Here is a 5,296-nt window from a genome sequence, read left to right as displayed (position 1 = left end):
CTCTCCCCCCCCCCACCCCCCCTCTCTCCCGGAGCACTTCCCCAAAAAGAGAAATGAAACGCGTTTTAAATGTGCTACTGCTGCCTTACGCACAATTGGACTGCTTTTGACTCATATAAGATAGACCGAAATTAGTTTGAGTTTCGTTTATTGCTCTAAACAAAAAACCTGCCGCGGCCCCCCCCCCCCCCTCCTCCCTCCCTCTGCGGCTCTTTAAAAATTTTGTGATTTTGTTTGCAGCTCTGTGTTATATATCTAGGGTTGAGAGCATGCAACGACCGATCTAGTTGTTGTAGATCAACATGGATTACCCAGTCGGTCACGGAAGCACGTCGAATGAGAAGAACAGAGATTAAAAGCAAAGATAGGGTTCACCTAATGAAAGAAGATCAATGATATGTCTCCTCTATAGGGGGATCGAGCCCACAGCCTTTTGGTTAGGAGCCCGATGTTCTACCCCTGCACCACTGAATGGCACAACGAACGGCGTTTCATCTGGGTTCTTTTAAGTCACGCAGCTATTGCAGAACATTCATGTGACTCGCGTGGCGCTTGCACTCGCCAGTCATGCCCGGCGGCCGACGTGCTGTAGTGGCAGGCTTCCTGCCATGCTTTGTCGCGTCTTAGCATGGACTAGCCGGAGTGGCTACAAGTGCGGGCAAGCGCCTTGCGTTTAATTGCGGTTTGGTTGTACGAGAGCTCGAGCAGGAGGGACAGCAGTGAAAGCAACTCGCTTGTAATTGTACCATTACCAGCTAGTTCATGCTAGGGTAAGACAAAAGGATAATGTTGTCGCACCTTCCCTTCCATTTGGCAGCGGGAAAAAATTTAATGTACCTTGATCCAATGGGTAAATTCGGATGACACATTGTGTGCAGGTGTGTGTCGCGGGAGTGATTAAAAGCTCATAAACCCAGTTACAAGCTTCGCAAGTCTTGCTATACTCTGTGTCATCAGAGTTTTCTCGTAGGATCAAGGTGCATTTATTTCTTTGTTGTGTCTAGTGCTTAACAGTGTCGGGCAGTCTATGTACAGCATCCTGCGAGCTTTGATTGGGCCTGCGTGGCCGTACCGCCTAGGCGCCAGGCTGTCCTTTCCAGCATGTCATGGGTGTACTTGTTTGCACTTCGCATTGAGCAACTCTGTGCTCACTGCGAACACTCTCGCATTGAGCAACAGTGTTAGTGACAGCCAGGCAAGCACTTGACGCTTTGTTCTTAAAATTGAAAGGCTGCCATCGAAACGTTCAACGCAAGACACATGTGCATCGAAACAATGTGAGCCAGCGTGCAAACAGTCGGAAAGATGGCTGCTCCGGCGTGCTGCACACAGCAGTTTGCGACACATGCTTTGGATCTTGCATACGTCGGGTCGTTCGGGTGGCTCTGCCCAGTTCAGGCAGATACGAAGAAAACTGAAATTTTTTTACGTTTAAGCTCTTGTTGGAATACTAAGCTTTTGTAGCGTTCTCCGAAAGACGTCAAATACCTTGTGCTCAAATGCCGGAACCATGCATTGTGTCTAGCTTTTATAGATAATTATTTTGTTCTCCAGAGTCGTTACTTGCGGCTCCTTTGGGCGAAAACTGCGCTGCGGTTCAATGAGACGAGGGTTGCTGAGAGTCGTTGTAGATTTGTTTGTAATTTCGAAGTGCTTTTTGAGCAAAGATCTAGCTTCGAACACGAACAAAGCCTTCAGTGACAAACAGGGTGAAGCTCGGGAGTGCATTGCTTATTCGGTGAACAAACCCTTTATTCCGTAATGGGAGCAACCAAAGCTAAGAAAGTCGTGAATGAGCCGGTACAATTTTTTTTCAATCGGCGTTTGACATTTCTTAAGGTATCGATGTAATCGCAACATGGCTGAAATGATGGTATCCAAACATCGTAAATTAATCACGTTCGAGCACCGCGTACAAACCACCGATTGCACCACTGGTGTGCTCGCTCGACCTTGCTGTTCACAGGAGGAGAAATGGGAGGAAAGTGTGTCGGGGCGTTTTCCTCCCATTTCTGACCATTTCAAGCATGTAGTCGTAGATTTATCTCGCCTTTCTTAGTATTTTCTGCCACAGCCACAGACGTGGCGAAATATGTTTGTTTGACGTGAATCTGTATGAGTGACTTTATACGTGGAACCGAAATATGCCGACGCCTTCAGGCTAAACTGTGCTTCTAATGTAGAAAGAAGTGTACAATGAGATTAGCTACTCATGCAGTGTGCTGGTACGGAGATTGCAGCTATGGATACTGTTTCACAGGAAAATATGTTTTGTTTTGCTGCAGTTTGTGTCATCAGACATTGCAGCACATCATACCTACGACAGACGGTGGTGCCTGCCGTGTGCTGAGACCTTCCAAGGTGACCTGGGCAGTTACCATACTTGTGAGCATGGGTGCTTCCATAACCTTGCCAAGGTAACCTCTAGACTTGGGCAAGTATCGGCTCATATGCAATGCCAAAACTTCCCTTTGCGAGGAAGGTCATAACCAAGCTGCACCAGAGCCTGCCTGGCTACCCCTAGCGTGACATATAGCAGCATCACTATAAGCGGCATTCCGTGTTTCCAGAATTAATCCTTTGTCAATCATAATCTAGAAAACCCGAGGCTGATAAAAGCAGGGAAACAATGTCGCAGAAGAAAGACAGGGGAAAAGAATGTAATCCTTTGCGGCATTGGAGGGTGTTTTCTGGAGTTGACCTTTGTGGAAAATTCGATGTTTCTCAGAGCTTGTTTTGATTAAATTCTCAGTTTTTCAGAATAATATAGATATTAAATTTGCTTGCTGAGTTTCTCGATTCTCAGAAAGTCAAAAGAAACAGAAAAAATAACCAGACACAAGTGTATTAATTAATTTATAGTCTCAATGATTGCGGAAGGAGTTGCCTGTGCCTAGACGAGGTTTCTTGAGCTGAATATGGCGGTGTGACTCTAGATCCTCTACAACTGGCAGTGCACCCCAGTTATTACCAACTCTCCCACGACAATACTTGCCAACCAGGGTTACTTGTCCTACCTAGTTTGGCGCAGTATGGCCGTCGGAGCTCTTGCGCCATAAAACCCGTAAACAACAACAGGGTTACTTATCCAGGTGTCGGTACATTAAGCTATCAGTCTCCTCGATTCGGTCACTGAAAACCTTTGTTTTACCCACCTTTTTAAAGGCTCCCTCACATACTTGCTACTCACAGCCGTAGGTGCCACGGGAACGTGCTGCGCTGCATGGCTGTGCGGGGTGAAATGTGAAATCTAGAAAGTTCCGCCGCCTTCGCTCGTCCCACAAAATCTGCGGGCTAATGGCTTCCTTCATGATAGAAACTGTACCCCTCTTCACGTTACGAAGCCCAAATGGTTTGTTCGAAACTCTTGTTTGTTTGGAGCATGGCTAGCTCAACCACATCAGAGAACAGAATGGAACATATTTCTTTCGTGCTGCTGATCTATTGTTGGGGTTCCGCAGTCTTTATTTGTTGCCATCGAAATTCTTCTAATCAGTTGGAAACAAGTTCTACTGCCAAAACCGAACCCCTCTCCACCCCGACGTCACAAATACTGATGTCAAGGGGAGCACGACTACAACATAAACAGAATCACTTCTGGACACTAAGGCATACATTGCCAAGATTGCAGATGTGAAGCAGAACTAAAAACATTGCCCCGTAATAAGTAAAAATAATAATCAACTAATTAGGGAAGTTATTGAAGCTGAAAAGATTTCGAGGTTAGAAGAAAACTGTGTCACTAAACCTTGTCCAGATTTATTAAAAAAAAAAAAAATTAGATTATCTTGCATCCAGATAAAACCAAAAATAACAAAAAACAATCTTATTGTCTAAAAAGACAGGCGCAGGCAGAGAAGAAATAATACAAGACTGAGTTGCAAGTCAGAGCTTCATGAATGTCTTTTCCTTTTGTGTGTGCCTGTGCTTGGTTGCGAATTTTTCGCGCTGTGGAGGAGTATGCAACACCAGCTTGCCCGAGCCTCCATATTTTTAATACTGCCAGTAGAAACTTTCACTTTGAAAATATGATGAGGACCAAATTTGAAAATTAAATGTTGCCAAACAATTTTTTGCGGACGTAAGGTTTTGGTTACGAGGTCAGTCATAGCTACTGGTGTGTTTAGCCAAGTTTGAGGCGAATTTGTGACCTTGAAAAAAATTACAGGTATACTGTTACATTTTCCTTAGCCTCCTGAAGATGTAAATCACTGGATTGAACCCCTACCATATTGTTTTGTCTCATAACTGATGCAGGTATCTTCTTTTTTTCTTCAACTCAGTTCGACGTAGGAGCTGCCAAGGCGTCCTGTGCCTTTCACGTGAACAGTGGCCAGCACTGGAAGAAGCAACCTTTGGACTGCTGTAATCCATTCTTTGGGCAAGTGAATAAATTTCTTTGAAGCAGAGACCTGGTGTTTGCACAGCAGCTCCACAGAACAAACAACACAAACACAAATGTTTCTTTGCCCAAAGCCTTCGTAGCTGCTTGAACTTATTGATCTGAGCTTGCACGTTGCAATGTTAAGGCAAGATGCAGATATAGTTAACGTCTCTCTAAAAAAATTTGGGGCACCTTATTCTTGGATGTCTAGCTTGATCAACTTGGAACGTCCAGCCGAATTGAAACAAGGATCTAGCCGAACTGAAGCATGCAGCCGAATTGAAACTTGTAGCCGAACTGAAGATTTAGCCAAACTGAAGCGTCCAGCCGAATTGAAACTTCTAGCCGAATTGAAGATGTAGCCGAACTGGAACGTCCAGCCGAATTGAAACTTCTAGCCGAATTGAGGCAATAGCCGAATTGAGGCTTCAGCCGGATTGGGACGTAACCGGGTTAGGTGGGGGGCTTTCAGGGTCAAGCCGTCCGCTGATAACCGGAACAAAAAGTCGAGCGTTTTCTTTATTTTTATTTGGAAGTAGCACTATTCGCAACTCAGCGCGCCGCTCGCCCTCCCGCGGACGAACGGAGAACCAGAGGAACGGGGACGGCAGCGGCGGCGGCGGCGCGGAAATGGTGGCAGGGACTGTCGGCCTTGATGCGCGAAGCCGTTTTAACGAACAAAAGTGAGCGCGTTAAAAAAGGAATTCTTGTGCTCCGCCTTCCAACAGCGTTGCACGAAGGACCGGGATGTCTAATCTCATTAGGGACTTTTCGTGTATCGCATACGCTGCGGATTTCTGGTCTTGCGCATGGCCGCCAGCTCAATCTGTGCTCAACGTGACGGAAGACGCTCCCGCTAATGATGAACTCTATAGTACGGTCTACGAAAAGTCTATTCTGTGCCATAAGTAG

The sequence above is a fragment of the Ixodes scapularis genome, unplaced genomic scaffold, assembly GCF_016920785.2.
Source record: "Ixodes scapularis isolate PalLabHiFi unplaced genomic scaffold, ASM1692078v2 PGA_scaffold4__175_contigs__length_147842914, whole genome shotgun sequence".
NCBI classification, from domain to species: Eukaryota; Metazoa; Arthropoda; class Arachnida; order Ixodida; family Ixodidae; genus Ixodes; species Ixodes scapularis.
The sequence above is the reverse complement of the archived record's forward strand: the minus strand, read 5'-3'. Positions refer to the sequence as shown.